This window comes from Sus scrofa, chromosome 3 (genome assembly GCF_000003025.6).
Source record: "Sus scrofa isolate TJ Tabasco breed Duroc chromosome 3, Sscrofa11.1, whole genome shotgun sequence".
Classification (NCBI taxonomy): Eukaryota; Metazoa; Chordata; class Mammalia; order Artiodactyla; family Suidae; genus Sus; species Sus scrofa.
The window spans coordinates 119,083,109-119,106,830 of record NC_010445.4 but is presented as its reverse complement, the minus strand read 5'-3'; the positions used below and the strand labels follow the sequence as shown (position 1 = coordinate 119,106,830).

The 23,722-nt window shown below is 37.6% G+C and overlaps 2 long non-coding RNA genes across 3 annotated transcripts in view; one reads left to right on the top strand and one right to left on the bottom strand.

Moving 5' to 3' along the window:
* The window catches only part of LOC106509894, a 99,806-nt gene extending 96,189 nt beyond the window's left edge, over positions 1 to 3,617 (bottom strand). Inside the window, exon 1 of the long non-coding RNA XR_002342975.1 lies at positions 2,471 to 3,617. This is a non-coding gene — a long non-coding RNA (uncharacterized LOC106509894). The remainder of the gene's footprint in view (positions 1 to 2,470) is intronic.
* LOC106509892 overlaps positions 1 to 23,722 on the top strand; it is a 479,383-nt gene that overhangs the window by 347,115 nt on the left and 108,546 nt on the right. The gene's annotated exons all lie outside the window — the stretch shown is intronic.

Here is a 23,722-nt window from a genome sequence, read left to right as displayed (position 1 = left end):
ATATATGATTTCCACGTGTTTTCTCCCAGTGTGTGTGGCTTCATGATTCATTCTCTTAACAGTCTTTCCCAGGACAAAAGTGTTACTTTTCATAAAGTCCAATTCGATCAACAGTTTTTTTATTGATCATTTTATATTGTCTAAAAGATTATCACCCAACACTAAGTCTCTCAAATTTTTGCTTATAGTTTCATTTGAAAGTTTCATAGATGTATATTTTATATTTATCCATGGTTCATTTTGAGTTAACTTTTGTATAAAAATTATGTCAAGGGTTTTTTTGTTTTTTTTTTTTTTTTTTGCACATGGATGTTAATTGTTCTAATACCATTCGTTGAAAATGTGATCTTTCTTCACTCAATTGGGTTTTTTTTTTTTTGTCTTGGACAAAAATTGACTGGACCTTATTGATGTGGGTCTATTTCTGGACTTTTTATTCTATTCTACTGATTTGTAAGTCTATGCTTTTATCATTTTACAATATTGTAGCCTTGAAGTAAATCTTATAATTGGAAAACGTGAATACTCCAACTTTATTCTCCTTTTATTTATTTTGGTTATACTAATTCTTGTGCCTTACCATGTAAATTTGAGAATCAGCTTGGCTATACAGAAAAGTATTTTTTGTTTGAAATAGTTGCAATTTGAGGAGAATTGATGACTGTACTGGGTCTTCCAGTCCATGAATACAAATGTCTTCCAACTTTTTCTTCTTTTTTATTATTCTTAGAATTTTTATTTTTATATCAGAGAATAGTTGATTACAGTGTCGTGTTAGTTGATCTTTGATTTCCTTCATTGGTGTTTCACAGTTTTCAGCATGTAGATCATACACATGTGAAAGTTCTGTTAGGGTTATACCTACTTTTTTTGTGAGAGGGAGCTATTATAAATGGTATTGTATTTTTTATTTTGTATTCCAATTATCCATTGATAGTACACAGGAACAAGATTCATTTTTTGCATGTTGTCCTTGTTCTGTGACTTATCATACCAACCTGTTAGTTCTGGCAACCAGTTTTTTTTGTTTTTGTTCTTGTATATTCCTTGGGACTATCTTTGTAGAAAATTACATTTCCTTTTTTTTTTTTTTGACTTATTGCACTGATTAAGATTTCCAGTACTATTTTCAATACAAATGGTGAGAGTAAGCATCCCTGACTTGCTTCCTTCCAGTTTTATTGCGGAAATCATTCAGTAATTCAAAGTGAGTTTTGCAGCTAACATCATTTTGCAGATCAGAAGGAGATTATATGGAGTTTCAAGCAACAACTAGGATTTTTATTTCTTCTGAAAGTTATCTTTAAATGGTTTCAGAAGTAAAACAATGAGTGGCACTTGTACAGACATTTCAACAAGAATCACAGCTAAGTTCATACATGTGCCTACAAGAACAACTGTTATCACTGCTACCCTACGTACAACAGTTATAAGATGTCATGAATTTTAAGATGCATTCTGATTTTTAAAATGTTAAAAAGTGAAAAATGTGTATCTTGGAGCTGGTAATATGTAGCATTTTTTATAACATGCTTTTAGAAAATTTACCCTATTTCATGAGCAATTTCTCAGGTCATAAAAATTATTCACAGGCATATAATTTTAATAGTGTCTAATATTTCATCATAAGGGTCTGTCAGAACTGATTTAATCAGTATAATGTATTAATATTTTATTTTGTTTCTAATTTTTACAATTACGTATGATAAAACGAGCGTTCTTAGCAAAGCACTTTGCATTTATAATTATATGGCTAGAAATGGAGTTGGTCAAAAGATAATATGTTGAATTTTTAAGCTTCTTGTCTTTCCAAGGGTATGCTTTTATACCTAGAGAAAGCAGAATGATTCCTGAGGAAATGTATCAATGCTAAAAATATAAACATGTATTCTAAGGAGAACTTTAGTTTCCACATCATGAAATACAAATAAAATTTAAGTGATCAGATTTTTCTTGTTCATCTGCACAAGAATAGAGTACAGGCTGGGGATTATTCTGTTTTCCCATAAAGTTTACTGGTAAGATGAGAAAAAATCAATTTCAAAACAATCCTCTTTTAACATATCTCCACTGAAGGACTGTTGCCACAAATTGTAGGCTCAAATGGAATGTTTACTGGATAAAGCATAAGGATTTTTATGTGACACAAAGAATTTAATAGGAAGAAAACACAAATTTTGCATGGTAAAATATTGTAAAAATTTTATTTCTACTCCAATTTGTAAACCAAAGTATTCCATTAACTCCATTTCGTCACTATATGGGTAACTACGGGAAAGTTTGTTAACGTGCCTTGGATAGGAATATAAGTTGTATTGGAGTTAAAACAAATATGTGTTGCAATACAATTTGCTCCAATGTTTAGCTTAGCTTAGAAACAGAAAATGTTAACACAGTAATTTCAAACTGTTGATACTGGTTTGTATTTTGGGGGCCAGCACTGAAATTGATATAAACAAAAAGTACTTACATTGGACTTTTAATTCATTCTGTCTTGTGGTTCAAGCTGCTGGCTGTTTGAATGAGGAAGTAAGAGAGAAGAGATTAGGGATAAGTGACAGCCACATGTATGCATGTCTTAGTAAGTGTAATTATAAATTACATAGAAATTGAATAAAGTTACACATTTTTAGAACGGGAAATGTACACAGATGCTATATGGTATTGTAGAGAAAGCCTGGGATTGAGTTAGGAATCTGACACTTGCAAACTGTCTGACCTCACATGGTTTCATCCATGGTGCAGGGGTCTCTGATGGATTAGCAATTTGTTCAAATCAGTAGATAATTAATGGGAACGTTTCTACTTTTAAGTCTTTTATAACATTATAGACAAGTGATTTATTATTAATGAAGGGCAAAATATTCTGCTTTACTACTTAACAGTGTGACCTTGAGCAAATAATTTAACTTTACAAGTTTTTTTTTTACTTGAAATATTAATATTTACCCCATAAAGTTGTTTTAAGGGTGAAATGAAATAATTTTGTGAAAGGTGTGTCATAAGGAAACAAGATTAGGACACTTTCAGATGCATTTTCATTAAAGGTACCCTTTATTTAGTTGGCATAGGGTAGTGATTTGCAAATGTTGGCCAAGCTTCTCTCCATAGCAGTGGAGGAGGGCATTTATCAGCTTAGGCTTTACAAAGATGACCAAAGGATGATTTGAATTCGATTATGGAGAATGTCCCTAGAATCAGGAAAGCAATCTTTATAGGGAAAAATAATACATATGTACTAAATTTCTAGATATTATTCAGCTGTCTCTAGGCCATAGGGTGACGTTAATAACCGATCCCTCATACCAAGCAGAAAAGAAGTTTTTGCAGAAAGGCTTCAGTCGTGGTTACATACTAATTCTCATGCAGATTTTCTCTCTCTACTGCTGAGTACTTCTTTAACATCTAAGGGTAGTCATGCTTTTCCATGATAGTTACTTTATTGTTCATGAGTATTCTTATTCTTCTGGATGATTTCATTTGAACTGATTGATCAGTTGGCCTGTTGTCCAAAATTCTGTTTTTAATCATGCAATCATGCTGTGTTAATTTTTTTCCTTCGGCTTTTTAGGGCTACACTCATAGCATATGGAAATTCCCAGGCTAGCGGTTGAATTGGAGCTACAGCCTCTAGCCTACACCACAGCCACAGCAATGTGGGATCTGAACCGTGTCTGTGACCTACACCATAGCTCAGGGCAACTACAGATCCATAACCCACTGAGTGAGGCCAGGGATCAAACCCATATCCTCATGGATCCTAGTTGGGTTTGTTAACCGCTGAGCCAAGAAGGGAAGTCCCTATGCTAATTCTTTCACTGCTATTTCTAAAAATTTCTCTGTTCCCTTTCTGGTACATGACCCTCACAGAACCTTCAAATGCAGGTGATGCAATATGTTTCACTCATGCAGCAATGCTGCAGGTGTATTCGAACGGCCCAGCTGGCTAAGGAAGCCAGGGTTTCATTGGCCTCCGTGCGTTTTGGTTAGAAGAAAAGAAGAGGTCTCAGGACCCTCTAGGACCCTCTCAACTCCAAAGCCTTCCACCCGAGGGTTATGTCTAATGTGACAAAATCAAATAAATGCTCCTTTAGTTACATTTCCTTATCACCCCATTTAACCCTTTAATCTCCCTGTGCACATGGCTTCAAAAGCACTTTGGAAATTAAAATTCAGTAGACAAATATGAATTGCACTGTGATTTTAGTTTGAAATTAGACCCTATCTCTGCTGCATCTAAGACCTTAAGACAAAAGGTGCCATTTCCATTCTTAAGGAAGGTGTGAAGCAACCTAAGCAGGACTCCATGTGGGTTGCGTGAGAGTGTTATCCTGTGGACATGTCCTAAGTCCTGCCCCAAGAGGCCACCTGGAGGATGAGGAGGCTTAGTCCACAGGGTTTTACTGCAGATGGCCTGAGACCAAAGAGTGATTCTTAATGTTCAGCCAGAGTGAACTGCCAGGAGAGATCACCTGTGATGGGGGGGAGGGGGTGTTCTCCAAAGAACTCACAGAAGCATCCAGAAGAGATGGAACCCAGAGAGTACTGGCAGCTCATCCAAGGAGACCAGTCAAATAAGGCCTTTTCTTCCCCATGCCCATCTCCACTCTCCATTTCTAGAGGAATCAAAAGCCTTGGTTCTCAAGCTAAGGGAGGAAGCTGACAACGCAAAATAGCGAAATAGAGAAGGAACCCGCCACACCCCCCTTTTTCACTGAAGACCCTGCTGGAGGAAGGAGAGATTTTGATTTTAAATGAAATGAAGTATTTTGATTACTGTGTATGATATTTTATAATTAATGAAATATTATAGTTTTGTGACTAGCAAAAAACAAAGAAAATTTCACTAATAGCGAGTGACCAGAAAAGTCATGGGCTGTGTCCTTTTTCATGAATGGTATGAGAAAGAATTCACCCTGTAGAGCAGGTGTGACCGGGCTGTGGGTGAGCAGGGGAAACAAGGTGGTTTTCTGACCCCGTAAGCTCCTGACCCACTGATACAAAGCAGTGCCTTAAGCACCAGGAGCTGTAAAAGATAAGCAATGCCGAGGATATTGGCGCAAATGCACCCATCTTCTTTCTCCCCCAGGCACAGCTCTCACAAGCGTAAGCACAATGGTTACCAGCAAGCAGGACTGGTTAGGAGCAACGCGAGGTGGATAATCTGCTGATGATACCTCAGCAAATGAGGGCCAGGCAATAAACCTATCGCAAGCACCTCCAGGAATGCCGCGTCCTGTTCTCATTTGATTTTTTTAAAGACTGTTTGTTGGCCTCAGAAATGATTTCTTTTGAAATGATTTCACAAATACCAAGGGCAAGACCTCATTTAGATGGAGAAAAATCTTCCCAAAGCCCAATGGAACATTCCTCTCAGGGCTGTGATTTCTGCTGAAGAAAGGGAGGTGTCTGAGATAAGCAGAGCAGACTGTGTTGGAAGAAAACAAACGTATTTGTTGTTCCCCTGGTGCATATATTTCCTAATATAGTCCTGGACCTTGAGAACTCTGGCTGCCCCTGCCCTGGCAGAGAAACTCAGAGCGCTGTCCTGTGGAACCCAGAGGCCTGTGCCCAGTGAGAAGGATGGTCCTGGATGGCCTGGCACAGGGGTGGCACTTCTCCAGGTCCAGGGGATGAGGGCAGTACACTCTCACATCCCTGCAGAGGTTGAACTGAATCAACACCCACCTCACTTCTGACTGGGTCCCCTGGGCCTCTAAAGAGGGAAAGCTCACTGTGTTCAGATGCATTCCTAAAGAGTACCGTCCACCTAATTTAACTGTAGGCACTGGGATGTGTTCAGCATTCACGGACCGCCTGCCAAATCAGAGGCTTTGCTGGGCACTGGGAATAAAAGAAAAATAAAAACAACCTGTAGTGTTCACAAAAGCAGAGAGGTGACAACAATAAAATTGGGCATTATAGAGAATTATTTTTATTGGAGTGTAGTTCATTTACAGTGTTGCAGTGACTCAGTTATACACACACCTACATATATATATTCTTTTTCACATTATTTTTGATTGTAGTTTATTATAAGATATTGAATACAGTTTCCTGTGCTATATATATAGCAGGACCTTGTTTATCAATTGTAGAGAATTTAATTATAATAGTAAAACAGATTAAAAATGGGTCTGCTTTGTATTGTCATGACATACCAGCAATTCTAAGTAACAGTGGTGACAAAATACCTCTCCCTGAAAAAAATAATTAGTTGCTCTAAATTTTAAACAATTTTTGCAACTACCATAGGATTTTAATTATCTTCGTATAGTACATATAAAAGTATATATTTACAATTTATTGTTTATTCATAAATATATACTACATAATGTAAAATTTTATATATTTCTATAACTGTTTATATTATATATTACACATAGTATGTAAATATTTATTATAACAAATTTTAAATATATACTTAATATAAGTAATATAAAATCCCACATATGTATATATATTTGTAAGCTTCAAATGTATACATTTTTATCACTTTTCCTTTAATGAGCATTTTACATACATTAATTCAGAGAACTCCCTTGACACACATATGTTCAGCTACATGTATTTCTTTAGAAAATAGATGCTTAATGGTTCAGAATCGTTGGCATTCATTTGTGTCAAGCCTCTGTGTTTAATAGTAGATTTTAAATAATAATGACAATGAGTTTTGAAGACAAAGAAACAGTGATTTTTATTTATTTTAAAATGCTTAAATCAAAGACTTCAAGTTCAGGCTATAAGGTGAGATGTGATCTTTTTGTTAGGTAAGTCACAGCTTGGTTCATACATTAATATTTTACTAAATGTGAATGATTCAGATTGAAATTTATTCTCTAAAGTTGTTGATTCTGGAGTTCCCATCGTGGCTCAGCGGAAATGAATCTGACTAGTATCTATGAGGACATAGGTTTGATCCCTGGCCTTGCTGGGATCTGGCATTGCTGTGGCTGTGGTGCAAGCTGACAGTTGTAGCTCCAATTCAGCCCCTAGCCTGGGAACCTCCATAGGCTGTGGGTGAGGCCCTAAAAACACCAAAAAAAAAAAAAAGTTGTTAATTCTTACAAAACTAAAGAATAACTCAATAAAATAAAACATTACATTAGTGGTATGACATTATTGCTATGCCTTTTCATCTCTTTTTTGTTAAAACTCTTTTGGATAATTATTACATAATTTTTAAGTTATAATCAAAGAATCAAAGTTCAAATGGTTAGGTAAATTTAATAACTATTAAATAGTTACACTTTTTTCACTTTTGAACTATCTATTTAACTTTATTTTCATGAATATTGTTATATACACAAATAACATTTGTCATTGTCTAGTATTTTTCTGCCCTTATTATTTGTTTTATTCTCTGGCTATCAATGAAAATAATTTTGCCACATAGAGGTAATGAGTGTAAAAAGTGATCTTCTTTCTCAAATACAGTACATATGCCACTGACCACAATATTATTGGCAATGACAAATAGTTACCAAGCGGATACTATGTGCCAGGCACTATTCTAGGGCTATGGATACAACAGTGAACAAAACTGAAAAAATATCTGTCTTTGTTAAGTTTATTATTAAGCAAAAAAATGAAAAATATATAAAGCAGCAAAGTAAATTATATAATATGTTAGGAAGTGGTATATGTTCTGAAAAATGAATAAAACAGAGAAAGGGAATAAGTATCTGCTTTGGGATGGGCTATAATTTTATTTTATTATTATTAAAGTATAGTTGATTTATAGTGCTGCACCAGTTAATTTCTACTGTATAGCATAGTGACCCAGCTATATATATATCTGTGTGTATATATATATTTTCTTCTTCTCATACATCCATCATGTTCTACCCCAAGAGATTGGATATAGTTCCCTGTGTTGTACAGTCAGACCTCATTGCTTATCCATTTTAAATGTAATAGTTTTCATCTACCAACCCAAAACTCCCTATCCATCCCACTCCTTCCTCTCTCCCCTTTGATAACCATAAGTCTGTTCTCTATGTCTGTGAGTATGTTTCTGTTTTGTAGATAGGTTCATTTGTGCCATATTTTAGATTACACATATAAGTGATATCATACTGTAGTTGTCTTCCTCCTTCTGACTTACTTCACTTAGTATGAGAATCTTATTTGCAACCATGCTGCTGCAAATGCCATTATATCATTCTTTTTTATGGCTGAGTAGTATTCCATTGTATATATGCACCACAGTGCTGCAAGCAAAAGACACAGACTGGCTGAATGGGTACAAAAACAAGACCCACATATGTGCTATTTACAAGAGACTCACATCAGACCCAAGGACACATACAGACTGCAAGTGAGGGGATGGAAGAAGGTATTACATGCAAATGGAAGTCAAAGGAAAGCTGGTGTAGCAATTCACATACCAGATAAAATAAAATTTAAAATAAAGATAGTCACAAGAGACAAAGGACAGTAAATAATCATCAAACAGTCAATCCAAGAAGAAGATACAACAATTGTAAATACATATGCACCCAACATAGGAGCAGCACAATATGATTTTAAATAAGTTGGTTGGAGTAGACCTCAATGATAAGCTATCATCTGAGCTAAGACTTGAAGGGATTGAATACATTCTTATCCTCAAGGAGTTCATGGGACAGCACCTTATATGTCAAATCATTTAATGATGTCACCATTGTTGCAGCGGTGACAAAGTAATTGAGGTCCATGGACATGACTTAGTTAAATAAAACTTAGTCCTATTTAATATCATCTCACTTTTTTTAACTAGAAAACTTAAAACTGTTTATATTTGAGAAAGTTTCAATAATAAGGGCCCATGATGAATAACAATAAATCATTTATTGGAAAAAATATTCAATGAATACCTGCTCTATAGAACACTTTTTTTTTTTTTTTTTTTGCTTTTTAGGGTCACACTCATGGCATACGGAAGTTCCCAGGCTAGGGGTCAAATTGGAGCTGTGGCCACCAGCCTACACCATAGCCACAGCAACACAGGATCCGCGCCATGTCTGTGACCTACACCACAGCTCACAGCAATGCCGGATCCTTAACCCACTGAGCGAGGCCAGGGATCAAACCCTCACCTTCATGGATACTAGTTGAATTCATTTCCACTGAGCCATGACTGAAACTCCCCATAGAACATATTTTGAAAAGTATTGTTTGTATCTAATCTGAGCAAAATTCAGTCTTAGTTTCCAAACAGTCAAACAAAGTGTTAAACTTTATGATGCTGAAGAGGAAGCACTATAAACTCTATAAAAGCATTAAGGCTCTATGAGAAATTAAGGAATGGCAAGGTTAAACCTGGCAGCATAATACCAGAGAAGTCCTTTATCATGGGACAGCACCTTATATATCACATCATTTAATGATCTCACCATTGTTGCAGCGGTGACAAAGTAATTGAGGTCCATGGACATGACTTAGTTAAATAAAACTTAGTCCTATTTAATATCATCTCACTTTTTTTAACTAGAAAACTTAAAACTGTATTTATCAGACAATGGCATTTAAATTGATTTTGAAACATACCAAGGATTGGAATAAACAGAAATAGATCCTGTGGTGATTCCATTTGAGCTAAGACACAGAGGTTGGAACCTGTGGGAAGTTGGAGTACTTGGCTGTGGATTCCTGGATGAGATGGAGACATGCAAGTGATGAAGAAGATTTGAGAGAAATCAAGGACTCTTGCCAGATTGCTGATGTTAGGACTGGAAAAGGTAGATTCAATCAAAACAGTGGAGGATTGTTGGTATGGTTTACTACAAGTAGACATAGGTTTCTCTCATGATGAAAGCCAATGGGTGGCCATGCTTGAGGCTGGCTGAACTAGGCTATGATTAAGGGCCAGAGTATTTAAGGAGCCAAGAACCAATGAGGCTGTGACAGGAATCATCAATGTGAGGTTGAAGTCAGTGAAGAGGAACACGGGGGATAGGCAGGGAAGAAGAGTGTTTTTGACACTAATGTCTGTGAGAAAAGTGGAAACATATCCCAATATTAGTATGAGAATGGTGAGGGTGGAGGAATATATAATTGATGGCTCCTTATTAAATAAGACTAGAGACTATTTATTTACAAGTGCATGGATTTCCCGTTGTGTCTTAGCAGTAATGAACCCCACTAGTATTCACGAGGATGCAGGTTCAATCCCTAGCCTCACTCAGTGGGTTAAGGATCCAGCATTGCTGTGAGCTGTGGTGTAGGTCACAGATGTGGCTAGGATCTGGTGTTGCTGTGGCTGTGGTGTAGGCCGGCAGCTGTAGCTCTTTCACCCCCTAGCCTGGGAGCTTCTATATGCTGTGGGCGTGCCCCCCCAAAAAAGTGCAAAGTTGGTGAAGTGTTCGATTTCCTTAATGTTTAGATGCCTCATTAATATTTCTAGGCTCTAGCAAAATAGATCTTTAGAATAATTCAGGTTCAGTTTAAAGAAAATTGTCGTATTATGAGAAAAAAAATAGGATTACCCAGCAATGACATTGAAAATAGAGATACTAGTTGGCATGAGCAGCAATTTCAAGGATGTAGTTGAAGGAGAATTCTCTTCAAAGTGCCAGCTCGTCATCCACACCTCTGCCCCAGTACATATATTAATCCCTCCCCCCAACCTACTTCATTAAGACATGCCACGTAAGTGTATTGTCCTCAGTAGAAGCAAAAATGGTTTAGGGATTCCAATAGGGTACCTCAAAAACTTTTCAACAATTTTCACCCTTTGATGTTGGGTTTAACACTCCAAATATCAGAGGTGTAACATTTTCACTAACGCTAGTTCAGAATCAGAACAAACAGCAAGAGCAAGTTCCCTAGGGAAGTCCTAAAGATCCATTTTTGGAAGAGAATGTCTGTGTTTATATTTCCAGTTTATAAAACATGTACCAATCACTTGGCCTCAGAACATGTTTACAGAGGAGAAAAACACCCACAAAACAAATAAACTGCTGCTTGCACAGTTTGGGCTGACAAGCCTTGGCTCTCCCCCCAGGGGCACTCGTATTCCTTGCCTGAGAGAAACCCCAGTCAAGGGATTTCTGTGGAACATCCATTCTTATAACCAAAGTATAGTTCAGATTCCCTCCTGTAAGATGTGCTGACAACTGGTTGAAATGAGACAAAAATAGATTCTTACTGAGTAGGTCCCCTCACTAACAAACCCCCGGTACCTCACCCTGCGATCTGGGCAGTGTGGACAGTTTCTTGAGTCTGTCCAGCAGAGGGAGATTCAGATTAATAGAGACTTGAATTAGCAGTTCCTATTTGGATGCAGTTTCTCAAGACAAGCATGGCCTTTGGGAACAAATTTTTGTCAATAAATCAAGTCCCGCTTTGTGGGTCCCAGGGAACAGATCATTGTGGGATGATGCATTAGCTGGTTCCTTTCAGCAGTTAGTTTGTTCATGAAAACAAAACAAAACAAAATTAAAGTCATGGATATTGGCATTAAACCTCGTGAGAAAGAGCTAGTGATACTGAAAGCATGAATGTAAGAGAATAAGGTTCGAAGGAAGAGTTGTGAGCACCAACTGCAGAGGAATCTGAGTCATAGATAGGAAAAGATGAGGAAGCCTGTTCCCTGGGTAGCTCCTGAGTCTTTAATGTCAGACTGAGCAGCTCTGACCTTTTCATTAACTAGAGTTAGAGTTTTGAGCTCCTAAAATGCACCAATCAGCAACTCCCCAAATACATTTCAAGGAGTCATGCTTTGTGAAAATTTCTCACCTTCATGAGTCATTGGGAAAATGCTGTGGGTGGACTGTGCCAGTTGAAGGGTTTCATGTGAACCCACAGTTGTACAGCAAGATTTGTTCCAAGGACAAATCTCTTCTCTTGTTATTGCTGTTGGGCATTAGTTAATTTTGAGTAATGGCCATTTAGGACTATTTAAAATCAAGCACAAGTGACTCATATATATATATATAGAGAGAGGACCCAAGAAGTATTAATTGAATGAATTCAATTAAAATAAATGTCTGGTGCTAAAAAGAGGAGCCAGTGTAAGTGGTATAGGGTACTTACCAATGTCTTTATGTATTTTCTTCCTATAGTCTTCCTATTTTAGGATATGTGTGTGTGGCTGTGTGTGTGTTAGTTGAGCCTTCTACACTTAGGTGTGAATTTATTATCATTTATTGATAACTTGGACTTGCATTATAGATGGTCCTCAACTTAAAAATTACCCATAGGGGTGTTCCCACTGTGGCTCAATGGTAATGAACCCAATTAGTATCCATGAGGACTCAGGTTTGATCCCTGGCCTCACTCAGTGGGTGAAGGATCTGGCATTGCCATGAGCTGTGGTGTGGGTCACAAATGTGGCTCAGACCCTGCGTTGCTGTGGCTGTGTTGTAGGCCAGTAGCTGCAGCTCCAATTCAACTCCTAGTCTGGGAACTTCCATATGCTGCAGTTGCAGCCTAAAAAAAACAAAGTTAGCCATACCCACAGGATGAAATTCTGAAAGACTCTTCCTTTCCCGTTTCCATGAATGACTGTCATCATTCTAATTCAGATGGAAAGAGCTTTTAAATCTTGGTCTCTAGGACTCTTCTCTCATTAGAACGTAAACTCTGTGAAAGCAAGAGTTATGCCTATCCTTTCCATTATGGTGTCATGGACTTACCCTAGCGTTTTGCACCAAGTCAGTGCTTGATAATTTGCATCATTTAACAGCAGTTAATATATAGTCAGTATTATTTGTTGAATGAATTAAGGAGTAAATGAATCAACATCTTTGTCAAACACATCTCAATTGAATATTTGAGACTGCTTCCCTACACATTAAGAAATGGTCATCCTAAACCCTGTGTTTATTATTTCTTTGCCATATTTTTACTGCATCTCTCTATATTCCTTAAAATATTTAGTTTAATAATTTTTAACTTTAAAGAAACATATCATTATATATAAAATAGATAAACAACAAGGGCCTACTGTATGGCACAGGAACTATATTTGATATCTTATAATTACCTATAATGGAAAAGAATTTGAAAAAGAATACATATATATATATTTGTATGTATGTATGTATGTATAACAGAATTGCTTGGATGTATACCTGAAATACAACATTGTAAATTAACTATACTTCAATTTTTTTAAATGGTTTAAAAAATAAATATATCATGCCATACTATATGGAATTTGTAGTGACTTGTTTTTATTTAGTATTGTATTACCAAGGTAATTCACCTTTTTGGACTATTGTATAAAAGCGCTTTGTTCACACTTCATTAATTCTTCTGTGATGAGTATATAGGCTTATACTATAAACAGTAAGGTTGCTATGAACCTTCATATACACATCTCCTTTTGTACATGTGCAAGAGTGCTGTGGGGTGCACATGTAAGACACTTTGTTGGGTCAGAGGATGTATGAAAATACAAATTTAGAAGCAAATGAAAAGCTCTTTTCCCAAGTGGTTGCACCAATTTATAATCCTTTCTAGAAAGTTAAGGAAATTCTATTGATTCAATCTTTCAAACACTTGGAAATGTCATATTTTAAAAAATATTCCAATTATAAAATGTATCTGGTTATTAAATGATACTTCGTGTAGTCTTGATTAGCATTCCCCTAATCACTAAAGACATTGATCACCTCCTCTTATGATTATTGGTCCATTTTTATGTTAATACTTCCTCTCAGTATTCCCACCATTTGCAGGGTTGTAGGGTTTTTGGCGATTTCTTTTCAAAAGTTGTCCTGACCTCGTTCGTCATTTGTGAGTGAACAGACTCCTTTTAGTTCTTTATCATATGTAACAGTTATTTCAAGCTTGGTTTATAGTCCCAGTTCTATCACTTCTAGCTTGATATTCTAAGACAAATGAACAAGCATTGGATCCTTACGTTTCTCATCTATAAAGTGGGTATGATCATAAAACAATCATGATATATATCCAGTGGTGTTTCTGTAGGTACTTTGCTTTGCCGTTTGCTTTTCTCTCAGTGCCAGGTTCTTAGATTATGCTCCGCTCATCCCTGTGCCTGCCTCTAACATGGTCTGTATTAAATTCCTGCTGGCTTGCTATTTAATATTTTTGACTGTTAGAAAACAATTATAATAATATGATAATGATAATAATACTTAACAATTACTGACCAATATTCAAAAAACTGATAAGCATGTTATAGATATTACCTCATTTAATCCCCACAACCATGTATTCTATGTAATAGATGCTATTATTATTATTCTTTTTTATGTGTGTCCTCTAGACGATCAGCAAACTTTACCTTTCAAGAGCTAAACAGTAAATATTTTAAGTCTTAGGGAGTTCCCATTTTGGTGCAGCACAAACAAATATGACTAGCATCTATGAGGATGCAGGTTCGATCTCTGGCCTCCCTCAGTGGCTCAGAGATCCAGTGTTGCCATGAGCTGTGGTATAAGTTGCAAAGCCATCTCGGATTCTGTGTTGCTGTGGCTGTGGCATAGGCTGGTAGCTGTAGCTCAGATTTGACCCCTAGCCTGGGAACTTCCATATGCCACAGGTACGACCCTAAAAAGCAAAAGCAAAAAAAAATTATCAGCCTTTGCAATTACTCAACTCTTTGACATTGTAGAGTGAGAGCATACAGACAATATGAGAATGAATAGTCCAGTAAAGATATTTACAAAAACAGGTTGTGGCACAGATTTAGCTTGCCTACCCTAGAGCGTGGCCATGTGTGCAAGAATGGGAGCCACATCTCAAAATGCCATCATGTCTATACATTTACATTAAGAATTGACATGATGTTCTAGAACCTCTTACTTACTGCAACACATGCTCTTCATTTAAATTTAGCAAATATTTATTGAGTACCCAGGGTATGCTGAGCACAACACCAGTCACCAAGGATACAAAAACAAAGGAAGTCATATCTGCTGCCCACTAGGCTCAGAGACTAGCAATAGGAAGATCAGATAGACAAATACAGAATTCAGCAAGTGCTGTGATAGAAATATACAGACACAGACAAGTGACTCCATCAGTTCACAGATACCAGCAGGCACCTACTATGTCCCAGGTGCTATGTTGGTCCCTGGGGATGGATATACAATATACAGAACCGACACAACCCCCACCCTCATGTCCTGACAGTCAAATGGGAAAACTGTCTCAACAAATACTTTAGTAAATATTTATAAGTGTGCAAAATGCTGAGAAGTACTGGGTACGAGGAGAGCATCTGGACATGTGGAATCTGGAAAAGGGAATTTGTCTGGTTTGACTGGATTATGAGGTGGGGGGACATGAACTGAAAGGTGAATTAAGGCCCGACCAGAAGAGCTTGAACACCAATAAGGAATTTGGACTTTATTCTGGAGACACCTGGTAGGCATCAAAGATTATTGAACAGGTGAATGACATGACTAGTCCTTTTGAAAGAACACTCTGGAAACCATATGTAGAGTAAATTGAAAATAGAGAGGACTGAGGCCAAACAGCCTCAGCCTCATCATGGCCTTAGTGGGAAACCAATCAATGCACAAAAATGGCAGGGAGGAAGACCGCTGCATAAGCTCCAAGTGAAATGAGAGGAAGCTGTGTGCAAGCTTTAAGTATGTCTTAGTTAATAGCATGTTAACTTTTGGTATAAATTTTGATATGGTGGTGGCATGTCAGTTATCTGTAGATAACATCATCATTTGCTCAAATACACTGGCCTAAACCTTTAATCGTTTATGTTTTTAAACAAAATACCTGCTATTGATTTGCCTGTTAATTTTCCTAGAACCTGCTTTTTGCCTGTATAGTTCAAAAGCAAAATGATCATAAATCAACGTGATTACAGACTGCAAGGCAGTGGCATTCACATATGTGAGATTTCTCCCTGGACCTGCTGATTTGTTGCTCTGGACAACTACTTTACAAAAAGTGTGCCAATTATGTATTCCCTTGGCTCTATAAGAATTTACAATCCAGGAGATTTCTAAAGGCAGTTGTCTCATTCAATGGCTTCACTGTGGAACGGACCCTCCAACTTCAACCCTAGGAGATGACATTAGACTCCTCTCTTTCTATAGCCAGTTACAAGTCCAGTGAAAATCTGAGACACAGGAGTTCAAACTGTGTCTTAGATTTAGTCTTTCCTTTCCATTGTCGCTTCTGCCATGGCAAAAGATTAATAGTGTATGTGTCAGGAAAAAAAAAAATAAGGAGAGATGATGAGAGACGGCAAGAGCCTTGACAAGCACAGTGGCTTCTGGATAAAAGGCCTTGGCCCAAACAACGCCAAGGTTGGCATTTCCCTGGTGGCACCAAGGCATCATTACCCTCATCTATAGCAAAGCAGAAATCTCTTTTGAGAGTCAGAATATCTCACAGGCAGCAAAACATATGCAAGAGCTGTGAATAATGGAAGGTCTTGTAGGGCCGAATCCAGGAAAAAGATGAAGTAAGAGTGAGGAAAGGGTTACAGGTCCCTGGAGGCTCCCTTCATGCATATGTGAACTGGGTATCTGCAGAAACACCCTCCTGACTGGAGGGCAGCTGATCACTTCTGCAGCAGTCGTTGGTTTTAATATCTGTGTCCTAATTTATTTGACATCTGCAGAACATCCAAAGAAAATATTCAAGTCCGGGATGGGCAATCCGGCTGCTTTCTGAGTTCATCAAATATCTCACACTCCTTTTTCAAATGTTTTCAGTTTTGCAAAACTCGAAATGCATTTTGCCAAACATGTTCTCTGTTAATGTTTATTTAGAAGGGAATTTAATCCGTATGCTGCTGATGCATTTACACTTAACTCATCAAAATGTTTTACTAGAGTCATTTGATGTCCAAGAAACCTTTTGAGTCTTTTTTATAAGCCTCTTCAAGCCCATTTTGCTTCGAAACAGGAAGTCGCCTGTTACTAACCATAAACGAATGCAATCCCCAGAGGATTTGGTTTCATTTAAGACACTGAGAGACCACAAGTTCTCAGCCTACCCTGATTTTCCCCTGAACCTACTGAGAATGGGCCGTGCACAAATGAGGTGCTGTTATTATTTTCCAAAATAAAATCCTTTCTGAAGAGGCATCTTTCATACAACTCTTGGGAAAGACGGTGACCAAAGCAGAGCGCTAAATCATTGGCTTTGCAGGCTGCACCTGGTCAATGTAACTGTCTCCCTGTGATCCACTTACCATTCGGAGCTCGTTTGCTAGTATTAATAGAACAAATAAAATGGAATGGGAGATAAAGATGCCGGGATAGTGATTTCTTGCTTCAGGAAAACCGTCCTGGGTTACAGACCAATACAATGTTCCCAGCCATGAGCCAGGGAACCGACGCTGATATAAACACAGCATCCAAATCACAGAACATGACTTGTTTAAGGCTTAATTCTGTGAAGTAAGGCAGGAAACAAGATTTATCCTTCTGGGAAACTTTTGGCATTTGCCTCGAGCTGGGCTTGATTCCTCTCTGCCGTCCTCACCATCCATTATGGCTATCTGAAGGAAATCAATTTTTTGCCCAAACTAAGGCAAAAGAGAAATGTCTCCATCTGAGTCCCGTAGAAATCCTTCTATTTGACGTGGCGTTAAACAACAGAGAGCAAGCAGCCCTGATCTGGGAGGATCAGCCGTTGCTGTCCTGGGCCTTTTGGCTGTGAAGGGGAGTGAAATGAGTTGGGCGAAAGCCATTTTACAAACATAGTAAAAATAAATTTACTACACTCAATAATTGAATCTTAAACTTGTCACTATGGCAAACTCTAAATTATTCTAAGAGCCTTCACTGGGACTTGGCAAAAGTCGTGGGTGCTGAAGGTCAGTTTTCATGTATGAAATCCAGCTTAGGTTATAACTGCATGGGCTACAGAGTAAACGTTCAAAGGATGAATGGGCCATTGAGAAGTAAATCAGACTCCCCAGATGCTTAAATAAATCCTGGAAGGGTTTAAGCCATCAGTTTGGTGGGCTACCAATAGAATTGGGCTATTAATACAAAAAAAAATTGAGGTTGTTAATACCAAGTTCCCTGCCCCTCAACCGTGTGTGTGTGTATGTGTGTGCACGCATGTGCACGTGCGCATGCGTGCATAAGAGTTTGTTTCTTAACATGCCTTTATTTTTAGTTGATTTAGTTGTATTAAGTGCGCTCTGATTGGGCAGCAGAGGCTGTGACTTGGTGGTTGGCCCATGCTCTGACTCCTGGGCACAAAGCTGGAATGTTTACACTGGGAGGGAATGTTCAGACTCTGACCCAACCAGGAAACATTTCCGTTAACATCTGGCTTTGCTTACTTGTCCTAAATATTAAATTATTAATGGACTCTTAATATTAGACCATTTCATTGGTTCATTTTTTTTCTCCTTAAAATCATATTTAGGGGCCACTTCCCTTAGAATAAGGTTTAAAAACTCTCTCTTAGTGTCTTTCTGAATCTGACACATATAAAATTCTTCAGGGGACACAAATGAAAGAATTACCAAAGCAACAAAGACACAAAACTGACCCATTTTTTAAAAAACTTAGATTGGCGGAAACAAGTTAGTTTATTACTCAAACTGAAGAGATAAAGACTTTTATATCCAAGTGGTAGTATTACTGCTAATAGTTTATAAGGCCCTAAGAAGCCACCTTATTTGGTAGCACGTGTACCTGAATAAGCAGCCCAGAAGTATATTTTTTCATTTTTATCCATTTTGCTCTGATTAATTATTTTTTGAACAAGGTTTAGTCACAATTGCCTAATTAACTTAGGCACCTATGCTTCAGAGCTAGGCATAAATGTATTCATTGACTCAAGGCCAGTCTGTTTTTGCCAGAGTAAGTCATAGAAACATGATGCCTCATGAGCGAAATGGCCTTGATTGGTAGACTATTTTACTGATTTTACCTAATACATTACCACACACACGCTTATAATATTTAAATGGAACAGTGTCAGAAAGCATATATGTGCTTTGTATCATGGCATATGTGACATAAATTCTACTACTTGAGTATAAATTATTAGGAAATGGCCCCCTTAGTTTTGAAGCGCCCTCTTTCTTTCCAGAGAAATCTTCAGTCCCCCATAGGTTCCACTAGGACTATTTGAAAGCAGTCATCTTTGCTTTCTCCCTGAGTCCTCAGTTTTTGTTAATGGTACAAAGATATGATTAATTTCCAAATCTCCCAGTTTGAAGGTGTACAGAATAAATAGTCCCTGTTGCATATAACCTTGAACCCAAAGATACTTTCTAGGTGGCCCCATTCAATATTCCTTTTTGCCTGCTGGCTGGAACAACTCAGGAGGAATTTCTGTTTAGTCTCTCAGTAGCATTATGAAGTAACCAATGTAGGCACTTTAGTATATATTTTGTATGTATACATTTAGAGATGGATGTACATGGAATTCTATACTTTAACAATTGCCATGAATTATAAACACACTCATAAAAGCAAACTAAGATCATGATTAACAAAAAAAAGGAAAAATAATAAGTTTTATTTAGGTAGGGTTTTGTGTTTTCACATATTTAATTCCAATCAGTCCCCATAAAATTTTTGATTTTTTTCTCCTTTTTCTTCCCTTCTCCTTCTCCTCTTTCTCTTCCCTTTTTTCTCCCCTTTCTTCTCATACTACTATTTTTTTTCAATTTTGCTAAATAATATTTGGAGATTAAGTTAAGATTACACAGGTGGTAAGGAGTGAATTTAGACCTTGAATCAGGTAGGTCTGATTCACTCAGGTTCTTTTCAGTAAAGCCATACCTGAGGATGAGGTTTAACCCCTAATATTTTTGTAACTCTTGTGCATAAGTCAGTCTGGTGGATTTAACCCCTTTTTATGCACACACACATATGGGTCCTATTTACAAAAAGCTGTAAAGAAAAAGCTAGTATCTACTTTTACTGTATAAAGACAGATCCTGCAAAAACACTTCATAATACTGTCCAATCACAGCCACTTCTAGGATGAGATAAGCGAAGCATCTAGGACACAGTTTAAAAAGGCACACATCCTTGGGATTCTATAAGGGCAAGACCCACCCCTGAAAGTCAATGCCTCCTTGAAGTTTGCTCCCTAAGCACCTCACTTGCCTCTCTCCCCCGACCCCCCCACAGTCCTGGTGCTGCATGCAGCAACTGCCATATGCTGGTCACCTTACTGTAGTTCCACAGAAATTAAAACCAGTCAATGAGTGATCTGTTAAACAGCTACTATGGGCTATAGGTTGAGGAAAAAGTGAAGACATTTTCAACTATATTGCATAGGCTACTGGGAGAACATGTTCTCCAACTAGAAAGGTAAGACATATATGACTTGCATTTCTCTAATAATTAATTATATTGAACATCTTTTCATATGCCTTTTGGCCATCTGTCTGTCTTCTTTGGAGAAATGTCTGTTCAGATATTCTGACCATTTAATAATTGGGTTTGTTTTTTGATATAAAGCTGTATGAGATGTTTTGGTATCACCCCATACCAGTCCAAATGGCTATTATCAAAAAGTCTACAAACAATAAATGCTGGAGAGGATGTGGAGAAAAGGGAACCCTCCTACACTGTTGGTGGGAATATAAGCTAGTGCAACAACTATGGAGAACAGTATGGAAATTCCTTAAACAACTAAATGTAGAATATTATATGATCCAGTAATCCCATTCCTAGGCAGATATCCAGAGAAAACCATAATTCAAAAAGATACATGCACCCCAATTTTTATTACAGCACTATTTGTAATAGCCATGACTTGGTTATAACCTAAATGTCCATCAACAGAAGATTGGATAAAGAAGATGTGGTACATATATAAAATGGAATATTATTCAGCCATAAAAAATGAAATAATGTCACTTGGGGCAACATGAATGGACCTAGAAATTATCATACTAAATGAAGTAAGTCAGAAAGAGAAAGACAAATATCATGTGATGTTACTAATGTGGAATCTAATAAAAAATGGTGTAAAAGAACTTTTGAAATAGACTCAAAGATTTAGAAACCAAACTAATGGCTACCAAAGGGGAAACATGGGTGGGGAGGGATAAATTAGGAGGTTGGGATTAACATATACATACTACTATGTATAAAATAGATAGGAAACAAGGACCTACTATATAGCACAGGGAAATCTACTCAATATTTTTGTAATAACCTATATGGGAAAAGAATCTGAAAAAGAAAGGATGGATATATATGTGTGTGTGTGTGTATTATATATCTTATATATATTATATATTATATATGTTTAAATGATTCGCTTTGCTGTACACCTGAAACTAACACAACATTTTCCATCAACTATATTCCAATAATTTTTTTTAAAAAAGACTTACACATGATAAACAGTCAAATCAGATATATTGTCAACTCTATAAAATACCATGGTTCTGTGAGGTCACAGATGGTGATTTCAGGATGGTAGGAAATGGAGAACATTAGTGAAGATGCTCTCAAGGATAAGTCCTTGTGTAACTCACATATGGGTGGGTAAGGCGAGGCTGGGGAGAGCATGGGACTCCGAGGAAGGCTGATTGATGTGGGCTGTAGGAAGCCATTTGTGTGTTTGAACAGGGGAACAACGTGCAGAAAGCTCTGTGATGGATTATGCATCCTTTTGCTAGAGTGGGTCAGGGTGATGGATGGATGGTAGGTCTATCCAAAATAAGAATATTGTTTTAAAGTGGGGGCATATTAGTTTAAAATTTATTTTAGAGTGATTACTACTATAAAGTGGTTTTGATCTGTTACAGTTAAATTGAAGTTGGAAGAAAGGAAACAGTAGAGGTTGAAATGTCCAAATCAGGCATCTTATTTATACCATTTTGTCACATTCCCATTTCTCCTGAAGTTGGCTCCACGATGCACTTAGCAGTTGTTGTTGGCTCTGAACTGCCTATTGTCTGACCCATACGGCTGGCTGCTCAATCATTTTCTGCCAGTTCACTGAGCAGTTTGCATGGGTGACTCTGACCTTCCAGACTAGATTGCAAGCCCTGCAAGGTCAGGGCTCAGAGCTCATTCTGGAATGTTCTATCTCTGTAGACTTGGCAGCAACAGGGTCCATGGAAAACAGTTAATAAGGGTATCACAGCTGTCTGCTTTGGAGAAAAGGCATGGAGAGAAATGGAACTTGATTACCCAGTGAAGAAAGTCTGCATTTGCTGTACTTTGCAATGTTTGGACTGATGTGAAGGAAAGTTTAAATGGCTAATTTCATTTCTACTCTTTACATGAGCCACAAAACTCCACCTGCAAGGGGACAGTTTTTCTTTTGAAAAGGCTGAGGACCCCATTTCCTGTCAACAGGAGCTGTGGTAACGGATAGGAATTGGTTACTTCTATGACAATGGTGGTTGCTTAGGAAGAAGACCCAAGACTCAGCCTTCTGCAGAAATTCTTGGCTTAGGGTCAAACCAGAATGAACAATGCAAGACCCACAAGTCTCCTGATAGACAGATATCTGAGCTGGTGGCGCTAAGGCCCAAGACAGATTACCAAGAAGGTAGAATTATGTAACCCTGTCACTCAACAGAGCTTTTTTCCAGTTCAAGGTATCCTGGGACTAAACAGTACACATAGCAACAAAACAAACTGAACATGTACACTCTTTGCACTGTTAAATAGTACACACTCCCCATGTCAATGCATAAAGCAACAAATGTGCAATGGAGTGATGCCTCATTTATTTACCATCACTGGGGAATGGACTATTTATTATAGATAAATATTCCAAATAACTAAAGCCTATGACTTTAAGTGCCAAAACTTTAAAAAATGTTAAACACGTATGATGAAAATCCTCCAAACATTCCCCACTGTCTTAAAGACCATACTAGACTATAGTTTGAAGAAAAAAAAATAGTAGAAGGAATGAAAAGACACACCATTAAAACTGATGTTTTAATGCTAATGACTAATCAGGAGAAACAAAATGCTTCTAGACTTAGTCTATTTTGTTTTATTTTGAGAGGAATTATCGATGGCCTGTGGGGTAGTTTGGACATTGCTGGGGAGAAATTGGAGTCTTATTGTGGAGGATGAAGCAGGAGAATTATATATAAGGTGATTTGTGTGTGTGTATAGATAGATAGATATGCAGTAATAGATATATAGATAGGTAGATAGATAGATCGATAGATCACCTTACCTGATTCAGATCAGTTATGTCTCTTAGTAATAAGACAATATGAAAGTGAAAATGAAGTGTCTTTAAGGAGACTGTGGAAGTCCAGAGAAGGGACAAGACACTAGAAATGGAGAAAGTGAGCTAAATATCAATCTAAAGTAAAATTCTAGAAAAGGATATTTCTGGACCCATAGCTGAGGAATGTCTTCCTCAAGGTCTCCTTGTCTCTCTGACCTCATGTGTGATATACTTACAAATCCTTTCCTGTCAGCTTTATTTGTAGAATGTATACACAGCCTGACCACTCGCTACCCCTTCACTGTTCCTTCCATAGTCCACACCAACTAACAGAGTAGATGAAATTATTGGCTCCAAGTTGAAAGTGACAGCACTAATGTCCTGAACTTAGCCAGAACACGGGCAGGGACTTGACCCATGTGCCAGAACTCAAACCCAGCCAAAACCCAGATTGGGACTTGAACCCATGTGCTGGGACTCAAACCCAGCCAAAACCCAGATTAGGACTTAAACCCACAGTTTTAAATTAGAAGCACTCACCCAGTGTCTGGACTCACTGAAGTTCAGGTTCTTCATGCCTCTGCACAGAAGGGATCAGCAAGAGACGAAGCGGTAGGCAGGAAATAGATTTATTAAGATAGGATGCTTGTGAAAGATG